The 15,201-nt window shown below is 48.5% G+C and overlaps 1 protein-coding gene across 1 annotated transcript in view; it reads right to left on the minus strand.

Moving 5' to 3' along the window:
• LOC122922562 (dihydrofolate reductase-like) overlaps positions 1-13,113 on the minus strand; it is a 58,194-nt gene extending 45,081 nt beyond the window's left edge. The window contains exon 1 of the mRNA XM_044273211.1: positions 13,060-13,113. The gene's annotated coding sequence lies outside the window, so the exon portion shown is untranslated. The remainder of the gene's footprint in view (positions 1-13,059) is intronic.
• Between the last annotated feature and the right edge of the window lie 2,088 nt (positions 13,114-15,201).

Genomic DNA, 15,201 nt, shown 5'->3' on the forward strand with positions numbered 1-15,201 from the left:
TGTTAAACTAGCCAGGATTCCCTTCATTTCCACTTACACTGAGCAGAGCATAGATATTGGGAACTTTATTAGGCGCCACTGGAACATATTGGGTGGGTGCCACAAAACTGTCACAGAATTCCACTCCTCTCCTCTAATGTCCTACCGAAGGTCTAAAAGTTTACAAGACCAGTTGGTCAAAGCTGATGTTGGAACAATGAAAGTCAATAGACAGACAACACTGACAACAACAGGCTTGGTGTGTTATCCCTGTTTAGCCTGCGTTAATTGCAGGTACTGTATATCATGAAAGGCAAAACCTTTGTACATCCAACTACTGGCACCGCATATCAGATTCGACATCATCTGACCTGCGACTCCAGTTATGTGGTTTATGTGCTCACATGTCCATGCAATTTAATATATGTCGGTGAGACCACCACTGACTTCAGTAATCATCGATACACCATTAGAAAGAAACGGCTTGATCTACCATTTTCAAAGCACTTTACTGAGTTCAAACATGCAGAAAGGGATTTAAAATAGTGCATTATTGATAATGTACCAATGCCCAGGAGAGGTGGTAACAGGTCTAATTTATTAAAGAAAAGAGAATTGCAGTGGATCCATTCATTAAATGCTTTGCAGCTGTATGGTCTGAATATTGACTATAAGATTGGAGTGTGCTCATAAGGGGTTCGCTTGCCCCTGTTCTCCGTCGGTCTAGACCGCCTGTTTTGCGTATTCTTGTGGTCGGTTGTGATAGAGAAAGTATACATACATATTGTGTATGATTTTTTTATCAAAATATTATTTGAGTTTAATTTTGTATGTCTATGTTACAGATGATGTGTCACGGAGATCAGTGAGGAGAAGACAGAGGCTGATTCAAGATCTGGAGATCGCGTCCCGTTACCATGACAATATGCAAATGGTTTATACATTTTCCTCTGTAGTGATGGAATCCTCTGTAGTGATGGTGATATGTGGGATTTGGACGCTGACTCGACATGACCCTGCATTGACGTGCGTGCTTGTGTTTGGTCCGTGCCCACAGAGGAGGGCTCCATGTCTGTTCAGGATGCGGATGCGCTCACCTGGTCCCATACAGCCACCACCCCCCCCAACATTAGTTGCAGGTAGCTCGTTAATAGAGCTCTGCATTGGGACTCACTGGCTTGTTTGATTTGGTTTCAGTCATTAGGATGTGCGATACGCATGCGCTAGACGATTTATGCAATATACCCTTATCCAATATGGCCACTTTGACATCTAGAAGAAAGGGTGCAGGCGCATAGATACGCCTGTTACAATGATGTGATGGAAGCTGCATACGTCATCCTGACATGCGCATTGTCGCATGGGGCACGCCGAAGCAGGCGATGGGTAACTGGACGCCGCCATACTCCTGTTTTCTCCTCCCTCTATTTTGTTTGATACATCATCAAGTAAGCACTTGTCTCTTTATCTAATTGATTACACATGGCACAATATCATGATATTTATGATAACTTATGTATTTGCATTGAGAATCATGTTTGTTTTAAAGGGCCACACCTTTAACTGTGACTCTCAGTGACCGCCCCTTTAACAGTGACTTTCACAGTGACCGCCCCTTTTAACAGTGACTTTCAAAGTGACCACCCCTTTAACAGTGACTGCCTCTTTAGCATTTACCACTCCTTTTAACAGTGATCTTCACAGTGACCGTACCTTTAACAGTGACTGTCCATTTAACAGTGACTTTCACAGTGACCGCCCCTTTAACAGTGACTTTCACAGTTAACTTCCCTTTAACAGTGACTTTCACAGTGACTGCCCCTTTAAAAGTGACTTTTACAGTGGCCGTCCCTTTACAGTGACCGCCCCTTTAACAGTGACTTTCACAGTGACCGCCCCTTTAACAGTGACTTTCACAGAGACTGCCCCTTTAACAGAGACCGCCCCATCACAGTGACTTTCAGTGACCGCCCCTTTAACAGTTACTTTCACAGTGACCTTCCCTTTAACAGTGACCTTCACAGTGACCTTCCCTTTAACAGTGACTTTCACAGTGACCGCCCCTTTAACAGTGACTGACCCTTTAGCATTCACCACCCCTTTAACAGTGACCTTCACAGTGACCGCCCCTTTAACAGTGACTTTCACAGTGCCCACCCCTGGAACAGTGACTTTCACAGTGCCCGCCCCTTGAACAGTGACTTTCACAGTGACCGTCCATTTTACAGAGACATCCACAGTGACCGCCCCATTAAAAGTGACTTTCACAGTGACCGCCCCTTTAACAGTGACTGCCCCTTTAACATTGACCACCCCTTTAACAGTGACCTTCACAGTGACTGCCCCTTTAACAGTGACTTTCACAGTGCCCACCCCTGTAACAGTGACTTTCACAGTGCCCGCCCCTTGAACAGTGACTTTCACAGTGACCGTCCATTTTACAGTGACCTTCACAGTACCCGCCCCTTTAACAGTGACTTTCACAGTGCCCGCCCATTTAACAGAGACATCCACAGTGACTGCCCCATTAAAAGTGACTTTCACAGTGACCGCCCCTTTAACAGTGACATTCACAGTAACCGCCCCTTTAACAGTGACTTTTACAGTGACCGCCCCTTTAACAGTTACTTCCACAGTGCCCGCCCATTTAACAGAGACCTCCACGGTGACCGCCCCTTTAAAAGTGACTTTCACAGTGACCGTCCCTTTAACAGTGACTTTAACAGTGACCACCCCTTTCACAGTCACCGCCCCTTTAACGGTGATGGCCACTTTAACAGTGACCGCCCCTTTAGCATTGACCGCCCCTTTAACAGTGACCTTCATATTGGCCGCCCCTTTAGCAGTGACTTTCACAGTGACCTCCCCTTTAACAGTGACGTTCACAGTGACCGCCCCTTTAACAGTGACTTTAACAGTGACCACCCCTTTCACAGTCACCGCCCCTTTAACAGTGACCGCCCCTTTAACAGTGACCGCCCCTTAACAGTGACCGCCCCTTTAGCATTGACCACCCCTTTACCAGTGACCTTCATAGTGGCCGCCCCTTTAACAGTGACGTTCACAGTGACCGCCCCTTTAACAGTGACTTTAACAGTGACCACCCCTTTCACAGTCACCGCCCCTTTAACGGTGATGGCCACTTTAACAGTGACCGCCCCTTTAGCATTGACCGCCCCTTTAACAGTGACCTTCATATTGGCCGCCCCTTTAGCAGTGACTTTCACAGTGACCTCCCCTTTAACAGTGACTTTAACAGTGACCGCCCCTTTAACAGTAACCTTCATAGTGGCCGCTCCTTTAACAGTGACTTTAACAGTGACCGCCCTTTTAACAGTGACTTTCACAGTGACCGCCCCTTTAACAGTAACCTTCATAGTGGCCGCTCCTTTAACAGTGACCTTCAGAGTGACCGCCCCTTTAACAGTGACTTTCACAGTGACCACCCCTTTAACAGTGACTTTCACAGTGACCTCCCCTTTAACAGTGACTTTAACAGTGACCGCCCCTTTAACAGTGACTTTAACAGTGGCCGCCCCTTTAACAGTGACCTTCACAGTGCCCGCCCCTTTAACAGTGACTTCCACAGTGACCGCCCTTTTAACAGTGACTTTCACAGTGACCGCCCTTTTTACAGTGACGGCCCCTTAAGCATTGACCACCCCTTTAACAGTGACCTTCATAGTGGCCGTTCCTTTAACAGTGACCTTCACAGTGACCGCCCCTTTAACAGTGACTTTCACAGTGACCACCCCTTTAACAGTGACTTTCACAGTGACCTCCCCTTTAACAGTGACTTTCACAGTGACCGCCCCTTTAACAGTGACTTTAACAGTGGCCGCCCCTTTAACAGTGACCTTCACAGTGCCCGCCCCTTTAACAGTGACTTCCACAGTGACCGCCCTTTTAACAGTGACTTTCACAGTGACCGCCCTTTTTACAGTGACTTCCACAGTGACCGCCCTTTTTACAGTGACGGCCCCTTAAGCATTGACCACCCCTTTAACAGTGACCTTCATAGTGGCCGTTCCTTTAACAGTGACCTTGACAGTGACCGCCCCTTTAACAGTGACTTTCACAGTGATCACCCCTTTCACAGTGACTGACCCTTTAGCATTGACCACTCCTTTAACAGTGACCTTCACAATGACCGCTCCTTTAACAGTGACTTTCACAGTGACCGCCCCTTTAACAGTGACCTTCACAGTGACCGCTCCTTTAACAGTGACTTTCACAGTGACCGCCCCTTTAACAGTGACCTTCACAGTGACCGCCCCTTCAACAGTGACCTTTACAGTGCCCGTTCCTTTAACAGTGACCTTCACAGTGCCCAACAATTTAACAGAGACCTGCACAGTGCCCGCCCCTTTAAAAGTGACTTTTACAGTGACCACCCCTTTAGAATTGACCACCCCTTTAACAGTGACCTTCATAGTGGCCGCGCCTTTAACAGTGACCTTCACAGTTACCGCCACTTTAACAGTGACTTTCACAGTGCCAAACTTCCTTAATAGTGACCTCCACAGTACCCCGCTGCCTTAACAATGACCTCACAGTATCCTGCTGCCTTAACAGTGACCTCCACAGCAGTTGCCCTTTTAATAGTGGCCCCTGCCCCCTTAACAGTGACCTTCACAGTGTCCGGCCCTTTAACAGTGACCTCCACAGTGGCCTGCCCCCTTAACAGTGACCTCCACAGTGCCCGCCCCTTTAACAGTGACCTCCACAGCGCCCTTCCCCTTTAATTCTAGGGCTACACGACATGTGTCGCGCAACATTTTGTCTCAACAATTATTATAATGATAGTCTATGGTGTTGCACTGCGACATGTGACATGCTGCGACTGCGACACAACAGTTGCAAATAATCCATCCAAGATGGATTTTTCTGCGGCTGTCGCATCGCAGTCGCAGCATGTCACATGTCGCAGTGCAACACCATAGACTATCATTATAATAATTGTTGCGCGGCATTGGTACGACATCAATGTCACGCGACACATGTATTAGTGTAGTTGTGCCCTATGTGTCGCGCGACACATGTCGTCGTGTAGCCCTAGCCTGAAGTTGATCTACAGCAGTGAAGAAAAATGGCTGGGTTGTTATGGAAACCTGGAGTAAAACTGTGTGTATGTGGAGACTAAGGGTCTGCGAGCTTCTATTGGCTGATAAGGGACATGTAACCGTGTATATGACAGTTGGGATATGAAGAGAAAGACTTGCAGGCTTGTATTGGCTAATGCAGGTAATTTTTGGGGAATATCTCAGGAACGGTACGTCCTTGAGAGCTGTGACCCCCAGAAGATTTCTTTCAAGGTAGCAAGGGATGTGTATACTAAGTTTAGTTGAAATCGATGGTTGCGTTTTTGAGTAATCGCGGAACATACACACATACACACATTTATACGTCCTTTTATATATATATATATATTTGTGGTCAGGGCGACGGTCCCTGGACGAAGGAGCTAGCGCCGACCTCTGGCTGGTTAATGCCGGAAGCCTGTAACGAGGATAGGCCTAAAAGGGGGCCTATCCTTAAGGAAGAGCTAAGAAAAAGGGGAGGGAGGGAGGGGTACCTGGCTGCACGTCCCGTCCCTTGCACTCCGTGGAATATATAGCCAAGGGGCGGGGCCTATGCCCCTCCCACAAATACAGGCTGCACGGCAGCCTTATCTACTTGTGGTCAGGGCGACGGTCCCTGGACGAAGGAGCTAGCGCCGACCTCTGGCTGGTTAATGCCGGAAGCCTGTAACGAGGACAGGCCTAAAAGGGGCCAAAAAGGAGACACAATCATACGGGCAGATACTTTATTGTACAGTTACAGGGCCAGAGAACAGAAAGCATTACGGATCTCTGATTGAGGATTTGGAACGTATCTAGCAAAACATGACGACCTCCAGCGCCCCATGCACCTGATGACATGAGGAGGTATCTGGTGCCTAGATGCCGCAGAGGCCGCCCCAATACGAAAGGAGTATCCCGAGATGCCCTTCGGGTCTTGACCTAACCCCGCCACTAATGAGCGCACATGTGACATAAACTGGGGCGTGGACAACGGCCCTCCTTTGAAGGGGAGTAGGGGACTATCTGCTGCTGCCGCCTGCAGGGCCACAGACAACTGTCGCAGCACCTGGACCGGGCACCAGTCGTTGTGCGAGGGGTAGAAAGAAACCAGGGTTGGAGGCCCTGTCTGAGCGGTCTTGGTAGACGGAATGCTCAGTACAAACAGGTCGTGATGCCAGGTCAAGTGCTGCTTCTGGAGATGACGACCGTTCCGGACGGAGGCGGTGAATTCCCCTGGACGAAGGAACCCGTAAAACCCTAGGTAAAGGGCGGCTTTAATGATGGTGCTAACCAAGGGCCCAAAAGGATCACCATCCAGAGCCAAGGACAATTGCCTAAAGAAGGAGCCGGACATGGGTTGCCGGACCACCGGCCTACTTGCACCGGCTTCCTCAATGCCCCGGAGCGTGGCCTTGATGGCCTGTGATGTAAAGAAGGAGATCCGGGCCGGATTGTCCAACGTGAACTGATGTTGCACCCCCGCCAAATACAGGCGGATGGTATTGTGAGCGAGTCCGAGGTTGGCATGGCAATGCGCGATGAAGGCCATAATGAATGACACGTCATCCACGTTGCACTGTGGATGACTCTCGGCAAATTTTCTATACAGATTCCAGCCTGTACGATAGTTCCTGACTGTATTTTCAGACAGGCTCTGGTGCAACAGGTCCTTTGCTTTGCTGATCAATGATGTTAGTCCCACACCAGGTCGCTGTATGCTGGAACGCCTGCCCCCGTTGCGTCTGCGAGTGGCATGTTCTGAAAGAAGACATTGACGTTAAACCGGGACAGTGCATCAGCAGCAGTATTCTTGGAACGCTGAATGTGGGAGCACTCAATGCAAAAATTATGTACCATGGACAACCAAACCAGCCTACGCATGAGAGCCATGATCTTAGGGGATTTGGCTCTGCCATTGCGGATGATTTCGACCAAGTCCTGACTATCGGTAATGAATAATACCCTTGAGTCTGACCAATTGTGGCCCCATACATGGGCCGCTGCCACCAACGGATACAACTCCAACAGGGGGGATGACCGAAGGGCCTGTCCGTTCAACATAATCTGGGACGGCCAGGCACTGGCAAGCCAGTGGTTGCCAAATATGGCTGCAAAGCCCTTGGATGCAGCCGCATCAGAATAGACCGTGGGAGAGGACGGGTCCCGGGGGGGAATGAACAACCTCACGCCATTCCATATAGACATGAACGTGCTCCACATAGACAGGTCTGCCATGGCCTGTTGGTCCAAATGAATGGGGCCGATGGCAGGAGCAGCAAGAGCCGGGACACAAAGGTGCGCCCCTGGGGCATGACCCTCATGGCGAAGTTCAGCTGGCCCAGCGACGATTGGAGGCTTGTCTTGGTCAGGAAGCAGGATTTGGCAGCCTCCTGGATGGCTAACCGGATCTGCTGTAACTTCTCCTCGGGGAGCCTTGCTTCCAACTTAACAGAATCCAGAATGACCCCCAGGAAGGTGATCGTTGAGGAAGGACCGACCGTCTTCCGTGCGGCGACAGGAACCTGAAGAGCCGAAAACAACTCCAGCAGGGAGGATAAACCGGAGGGCTGTCGGGAGGGGTGCTCCACCAGCAGGAAATCATCTAGGTAGTGGATACACATAGGAGCCTGCCCATGTTCGACCAGAATTCCGTGCAGGGCCTGGGCCAGACGGTCAAACAGCCATGGGCTGCTTTTTGAGCCAAACGTTAGACGATTGGCAAAGTAGTATCTGCCTGCCCACTTGATGCCATAATATTGCCACAGTTGCGGGAGGATCGGGAGCAATTTAAAGGCATCAGCAATATCAGTTTTAGACAATCAGGCCCCCCTGCCTGCCTTGAGAATGAATTGAATGGCCTCATCGATAGAGGAGTACGTCATGCTGAACTCTTCTGATGGTATAAGAGAGTTAATACTAGGGATGTGCGAGGAATGAGGAGCCGAGAGATCGTAGATCAGCTTTTTTTATTTGAGCCTTTCTTAGCCACCACTCCAATAGGGTTGACCCTCCAAACCTCAAAGGGGATCGAGTCAAAAGGGCCGATGATGAACCCTTTATCCAATTCCAAGGATAATGCCGCTTGCACCGCCTCAGGATCCTGTCTGGTAGAGAGGAGGTTCTCACACTCCCAATTTGAATGCGGCAGGGCCACCAATCCCGTGTGGAACCCTAGTGACAGGCCAGTGATCAAATGTTGCACGAACTGCCGGTCGTCATGACCTTCCAGGAGCGCCTCCAGGAGATCAACGTTGACGTCGGTCAGTCATGCCTGCTTGGCAGATTTTGTAGGACAGGTGGACCTGGGATGTGCCCGAAAGCAGACCGTGCACACGTGAAGGGCCCTGCACCCACTGAACATGCAGTGACCGAAGTTGAAATGATTGCATATCTGGCTCTTGCCCAGATACACAATAGGCCTGCCAAACTTGTCCATGAGGGCCGGGCCCCTGGGGATACCCAACGTTCCTGGAAGGGCTCTGTCCGGATGAGCAGACGCCTCGTTGGGGCACCATTCTGTGGCATGAAAAATGGACTGGCATGCGCCACAAGTGGGGGCTCAGAGACCAGCAAAATGCCTGCAGAATAGCTCCATATCCAGCACAGCCCAATTAGTCATAAACTGGAACTGTGCTAGGGAGGCTGCGGCTTTAGCCGCGAAGGACCGGTGATAGTCATAGAACGCCGAGCCCCCATACTTGTGACCCAAATCAGTGACCTGGTACAAATAGGCGTCCAGCTCCTCCCTCCTATTTGGCTGCGCCGAGCAGATGACGTCTCTGAACAAATTCCGGTATGGACAGCTTGCGATTCAACCGGGCATCCTTTGACCTCATCACCACTGACACCTCCCCGCAATCAATTGTTCTGTGCTCGCTTGCATCGTGCAATGCTATGAGGATAGATGCCAGGTTGACTTCTTTGCCTGCCAGTATATCCCTTCTAATATTCTCCGCCACAAAATGAGCTGGGACAATGGCCGGCGGAGTAGAGGACATACCTGGGGAACCCGCCAAAGGCCATGACACCGCAGCCACGGGCGCCACTGACTGCGAAGTGGTGGAGGCCCTGGACTCCAGCTCCATGAACCTGTGCTGGATGTCCGCTACCGAGGCAGCCAGACTCCCCATTGTGGCATTCAACTGAGCCAGTGATGAATGGATAGTAGGTACTGCCAGTTGCTCGCTGGATGGAACCGGGCTAGATACCAGTAGCCTATAAAGTTCGGCTTTCCTGGCCGAAGCCGGGTGGCTGATGCCCCTTCTATTCAATTCCGCCACCAGCTTCAGAATTGTCCAGTTCCTCAGGGATCCATGACCAGCCAGACCGGAAACCACGGACCCGGAGATGGACGAGGCGTCATCGATGTCTGAGGCCTGGGACATGTTGACCGTGCTACAATAACTCTACGCCCTGGATACCAAAACCTTTGTTACTCGTGCGGAGACCAGGCGTGCCTTGGACATCCCGGTGCCCCCCCCCCCCCTGGCCCCTACCAGTAAGACCGCCCCTAGACTATGGCCGGCCTGACGGACCAGAATTGATACTCACCTGGTTATGGAATTTTGATGAAAATGGTACAGATACCGTACTGGAGGCCCGTACCACTGACCGAGGTGGAGGCCTTGTTTATGGAAAGCCGAAGGCACTGAGACCCCCAACGTGCTGCCGTACAAACAAAGAACAATGTATGAAAATCTAAATGCACTGGGAATATTACCAACCTGGTTGCGTCAGGCCGTAAAGCCTGCCCCTAAGGGAAAAAGAAAACATGGCCTAAATGCTTTAGGCAAACAATGATGAGGACTGAAGAGCCAACAAACCAGGATGACATGCCCCCCGGGCGTGCTGCTAGGTCATGCATGCTGCTATGGGCGGATGTGTGCCAAGATTGGTGAAAAGACCCCTTGGACGTACTTAGACAGGACACCATGTCGCCGAGGCGGCTGACGCGACATTGCCTGAACGCTTCAGACAGACGTGCAACAAGAGACGAGTAAGACAACCTGGACGTACCAGGCAGGACCACGTGCCACCGGGGTGGCGGACGTAACATTTGCCCGAACGTTTCAAGCAGATGTGCAACAGGAGATGAATATGACAACCTGGACGTTCCAGGCAGGACCACGTGCCACCGGCGTGGCAGACATACTTTGCCTGAACGCTTCAAGCAGACGTGCAACAGGAGACGAGTATGGCAACCTGGATGTTCCAGGCAGGACCACCTGTCACCGGAGTGACCAACACAATAACGCCTGAACGCTTCAAGTGGACGTACCACATGAGACAAAAAGACACCCTGGAGATCCAGGCAGGACAATGTGCCACTGGAGTGGCGGACGTAACATTGCCTGAACGCTTCAAGCAGACCTACCACAATAAACAAAGCGACAACCTGGAGTTCCAGGCAGGACCACATGCCACCGGAGTGGCGGACGCAACATTGCCTGAACGCTTCAAGCAGACGTACCACAATAAACAAAGCGACAACCTGGAGTTCCAGGCAGGCCCTCATGCCACAGGAGTGACGGACGCAACATTGCCTGAACGCTTCAAGCAGACGTACCACAATAGACAAAGTGACAACCTGGACGTTCCAGGCAGAATCATGTGTCACCGGGGCGCCGCCCGGCCTGCAACGAGGGAGTGAGCAGAGCTCCGGCACAACCCCCCACGTGTCTGCGCCGCCCCTGTGGTGAAGTGAGGATTTGAACAGCCGTGCGCCGCCCCCTGCACCGTGGTAAGGATCCGACCAGCCGTGCGCTCAACACCGCTGCCGATGACTGGCATCGGATGCCTTGCTTACCTGGGCCGACCGAGACGAGGCGAAAAGCCGATCTAATACTTACCCGGATCGAGGCTTAAGGGAGCTGGACGTAAACCGGAAGTACCAGGTACCTGGCTGCACGTCCCGTCCCTTGCACTCCGTGGAATATATAGCCAAGGGGCGGGGCCTATGCCCCTCCCACAAATACAGGCTGCACGGCAGCCTTATCTACATATATATATTTATTTAAAAAAAATTCTCTGCAGAACACAAGCAGACATTAGTAAAGTTATTGGACAAAGTTCTGAATGGCTTGGCAGCTCTGGGGTGTTACATGCCTTGTTCTGCCACATGCTGCAACCTAATGGTAAATTTGCCCCGAAGTTGTGAGGAAAATGGAGTACAGAGTACGTCAAACTCAGGGACCGGTGTGTTTTTAAGTTTTTCATCAACTAATCCCACTTATTTAGACTAGAGTATAACATTTTTAAAAGCAGTGCGCAACTGCAGTGACCTTTGATAATTAGGACACAGAGATGTTTGGAGAAAGACAAGGCTGTCAAAATATTGGTGCATCCAATTGGGCGAGATTTCTGTGCGGGTGCAATGAGTGAAGTAAACGCATTGCATCCGCACTGAATCCGGACCCATTCATTTCTATGGGGCTGTGCACGTGAGCGGTGATTTTCACGCATTACTTGTGCGTTGTGTGAAAATCGCAGCATGCTCTATATTGTGCGTTTTCCACGCAACATAGGCCCCATAGAAGTGAATGGGGCTGCGTGAAAATCGCAAGCATCCGCAAGCAAGTGCGGATGCGGTACAATTTTCACGCACGGTTGTTAGGAGACGATCGGGATGGAGACCCGATCATTATTATTTTCCCTTATAACATGGTTATAAGGGAAACTAATAGCATTCTGAATGCAGAATGCATAGTACAATAGCGCTGGAAGGGTTAAAAAAATAAAAAATAATTTAACTCACCTTAATCCACTTGCTCGCGCAGCCAGCATCTCTTCTGTCTATCTTCTGTGCTGTGTGCAGTAAAAGGACCTGTGATGGCGTCACTCCGGTCATCACATGATCCATCACCATGGTAAAAGATCATTTTTTAACCCCTTCAGCGCTATTGTACTATGCATTCTGTACTCAGAATGCTATTATTTTCCCTTATAACCATGTTATAAGGGAAAATAATAAATTCTACAGAACACCGATCCCAAGCCCGAACTTCTGTGAAGAAGTTCGGGTTTGGGTACCAAACATGCCAATTTTTCTCACGCGCGTGCAAAACGCATTACAATGTTTTGCACTTGCGCGGAAAAATCGTGCATGTTCCCGCAACGCACCCGCACCTTTTCCCGCAACGCCCGTCTGAAAGAGGCCTAATACAGAGAGTGCTGATACATCAGAAAAGTCTCAGACTTATCAAGACGGTTGCTTTCTGCGCCAGTCTCGATATCCCCTGCGCTGCCAGAGAATGCGCCTAATTTATGACCAAGCGCATGCCTCATCATAAATTAGGCCTATCCTCCGGCAGTCCATGTGCCTAACCAGAAATCTACGACCTGCAACTTTTTAAAGTGAACCTGTCACCTGGATTTTGTGTATAGAGCTGAGGACATGGGTCGCTAGATGGACGCTAGCAAATTCGCAATACCCAGTCCCCATAGCTCTGTGTGCTTTTATTGTGTAAAAAAAACCATTTGATACATATGCAAATTACCCTGAGATGAGTCCTGTCTCAGGTTAATTTGCATATGTATTAAATCGTTTTTTTTACACAATAAAAGCACACAGAGCTATGGGGAATGGGTATTGCGGATGTGCTAGCGGCTATCTAGCGACCCATGTCCTCAGCTCTATACACAAAATCCAGGTGACAGGTTCCCTTTCATGCCACCTTTCAGGCGCACAGAGAATGATTAATTTCCCCCATAAAATCTAGCAATGTAGCCCTCAGACTAAAAACAAGCTGTGCAGCCCTGGTCTATGAGGACAGCCTGATTTCTCCCTAATTATTTACCTTTAGAATATGTTGGATTTAAGGTGTCCTATCTTGCTTCCCATAGATAACCATGAGGTTGCGTGATACCAAGAAGCCTCTTATAGCCCTCCTTTATTGAAATTACTTTGCCGAAATAACAAAGATTCAATATCCCAACAGACAATTCTTAAAACTTTATACACTGCCTTAAGTCACTCCAACACCCTACTGTAGAGATCTGCCCCACAGGCCTAACTCACCTCTGGTTAGAGTTGAGTTCTTCCCGTAGTGAGCATGAGCAGTCTGACCTGGAATGATTTCTATTTATCTCTAGTCACTCCCATAGCAAACTACACCAGTGTCAGAGAGCAAGCAGAGACGTCCCTTCCTCTGGAGTTAAGCAATACAATATGCCATATACGAGGACAGATAATGATTAACAGAACGTGTGTGGAAATGGTGGCTGCCAAGACGAGACAAGAAGATTTCAGGTTAGAGAATAACTGATCAGACTCGTCAATTCCCCTGTAACGTCCCCAACAAATAATGGAGCATTACCCGGTGTCCATTCCAGTCAGTGGACTATCCATGTATACACTGACATGCTAGAGAGGGAGAGGAGCTCTTTGTAGAGCTGAATAGATGACTGACCTCTATTAACTGAATTCAGTAGTACTCAATGTCAAGCATCAGCTAAAAAAGCTACAATTCTAGAGGGTATAAAAAGAGATAAAAAAAGTTCTCCATGTAAATTTACCCTCTATAAAACCCTTGTAAGGTCACATCTTAAATGTGGGATTCAATTTTAGGCTACACGTTATAAAAAGAATATAAGAGAACTGAAAAAGGATTCACAGCCATGTGACCAGATTATTACATTGGATTTTTTTAGTTTGGGAGAAAAAAAAACTTACAGCTAATCCTATTTATGTGCATAAAGAACTTGACAAACACTCATTTGTGTATTCAAAATGTCATTTAGGGGAGTGTTCCTCGACTCCAGTCCTCGGGGCACACCTGACGATCATGATTTTAGAATATCCCACAGAATGAATACCTGGGGGTAAATCCTGATGCACTGACCTTATATCACCTGCTCAAAACTAAGGAAATCATTAAATCATGAACGGCAGGTGGGTCCTGAGGACTGGAGTTGAGGAACACAGATTTAGGGTATGACCAAATGGCAATTTTGGGCCTAATACATGTTGCGTGCTCATGTATCGCAGTGTAACAGGGCTGGCAAAGGAATGAATGGCGTTGCAGTGTGGCTTGCACTTTTGCCGCGACCATGACACGAGAATCGCAAAAAATCCAGCAGTGTGGTTTTTTTTTGCAATTCATGTGTCACGGCAAACATATGAGTTGTTCTTTGACCCTATTCATTCCTAGTGCAGCCCTCCTAATCTGCAGTACCTGGGCACACAACATGTGTCGCACCCAAAATCACTGTGTAGCTTGACCTTTAGAGTCCCTTTACATGGGGAGATTTTAGCCCTGAATACAAGTCGATCAATGCTTATTTTATATGAACCAGTTGCAAATTGATTGTGGGTTGAGTAATTGCTATTACGATCTGTTCTGTCTTCCTTATGTGTGAAGGTACATAGCTTGACAGACAGCTAAACCTTATCCCGGCAATAAATTGACAATGGAGTAACGTCCAACTTTATCTTTATTGCAAGGATGTAAATCAGTGTAGTAAAACTGGGGAACAGAAAAAACAATGCGCTTACTAATGGGGTCTGACATATAGTAATGCATATAATACATTTCTGTGCATAGTAATGCACATACAAACACAGATGCATATCTAAACCAGAGCATGCTACCCATCTGCATAACAAGCATGGTCCCTAGCTGCTAACTATAAGCTGCTATAAAGGAAAGGAAAAAGATATGCAAAATAAAGATGAAACAGATGCAAACAGGCTGTAATGTGGCTATGTGACATACTAGCGCTGCTATTGTGAGCTTAGATGTAGAGGATGTCTCAAGAGGCTTCCAAGCCATGTGCTATCCTCATGCAGTGATGACTGTGAATGAAGAAAATGGCTGCTATGTGCAAGGATGATGATGTCACTAAGATAAGGAAGCTGAAGTAGACCAAACTTGTAGCGTGAAATAACTGCAATTGTATGTAAAACGGCCACTAGATGGAGCAGTTACACAATCTACAGAGAATTATACAGAAAACATTAACCATGAATGAAAGTTATGCATAAATTAACAATAAACTTGCTGAAGGCATGACACGATCATTCACTCACACCCTTTAAGTTTGCATACTATTGGCAAGACATCCTGTTTACACAATTTTTGGTGCTGCAAGAAACATTCAATCACCTGATGTTTGCTTGTTTGTTGGGTCATCAGCAGCATTTTTACATAGGGCAATGAAT

The sequence above is a fragment of the Bufo gargarizans genome, unplaced genomic scaffold (assembly GCF_014858855.1).
Source record: "Bufo gargarizans isolate SCDJY-AF-19 unplaced genomic scaffold, ASM1485885v1 fragScaff_scaffold_476_pilon, whole genome shotgun sequence".
Taxonomy (NCBI): domain Eukaryota; kingdom Metazoa; phylum Chordata; class Amphibia; order Anura; family Bufonidae; genus Bufo; species Bufo gargarizans.